Here is a 986-nt window from a genome sequence, read left to right as displayed (position 1 = left end):
AGCTCACATCAACATCCTCAGAATCACAGGACTCCGCCTTCTCGTTCCATTTCAAATGCCTACGCATTTCCTCTTGTAATGACCCCTGTAATTCATATCTTCCTTCATTTTTTCCTACCTGTTAACTTCCTTTTTTATAACCTTCCGTTTCACCCATTCACAGCCAGGTCCTTCCTCACCTTTATCCCTTCCATGCACCTACCTACTGTGGAAAATCAGATCAGGCACCATGTCCCTTACAAAAGCCCCAAACAAACCTAACAAAACCCCCTGCACCTTACAAGATGGTGCTTCAGCATATTACCCCAGCAGAAAGAAGACACAGGATCACAGAATGGTTTGGGTTGGAAGGGACCTTAAAGACCATCTAGTTCCAAACCCCCTGCCATGGGCAGGAACACCTTCCACTAGAAGCTAAAAAGCAACCATTTACAGCTGCTTTTGAAGTGGAGACCTGAGATGGAACACAGATGACAACGAAATAACATGAGAGAATGAAAAGGAAGATGAGAGAAAGAAGGAGGCATGGGAGAAAAGACAGCAGAATGAGGAAGCGTGCAGATTGGAACAGAATGGCTTGGGGAAAGATGACACAAAATGACTAATATACAAGAATAATTTTCAGCCTGTACAACCATAATGGAAAAATGAATGAAAGCTTGGGATACTGTATTTTTGCAAAAGAGTACCACAAGATTAATTAAGCGTGGTTTTTTAAGATACATGCAGAAAATAATGTATTCTTGCTCCCAATTCTAGCATTAGAAATTGCACATTTTCTACTATAATACTCCATAAGCATTCATTTTAAGGCAGATTCTCAAGCATACCATTTTAATGTCTTTTACTTGGCAGGAAAATTTTGCCCAAATGGATGAACTGGTTCATACAACTCCTCCACATGTTCATTCCTCCACTGAACTAAATTTCCCCCTCCTACTCAAAGTAGGCTTCCCATATTTAAATGCAACAATCTTTAGCTGACA

At 40.6% G+C, this 986-nt stretch overlaps 1 protein-coding gene across 1 annotated transcript in view; it reads right to left on the bottom strand.

Annotated features, from left to right (window-relative positions):
* Positions 1–986, bottom strand: part of SEMA4D (sema domain, immunoglobulin domain (Ig), transmembrane domain (TM) and short cytoplasmic domain, (semaphorin) 4D) — a 20,576-nt gene that overhangs the window by 18,246 nt on the left and 1,344 nt on the right. The gene's annotated exons all lie outside the window — the stretch shown is intronic.

Source organism: Eurypyga helias, unplaced genomic scaffold (genome assembly GCF_000690775.1).
Source record: "Eurypyga helias isolate BGI_N326 unplaced genomic scaffold, ASM69077v1 scaffold24739, whole genome shotgun sequence".
Lineage (NCBI taxonomy): Eukaryota > Metazoa > Chordata > Aves > Eurypygiformes > Eurypygidae > Eurypyga > Eurypyga helias.
Note: the sequence above shows the minus strand (reverse complement) of the source record. Positions and strands in the feature narration are given on the sequence as shown.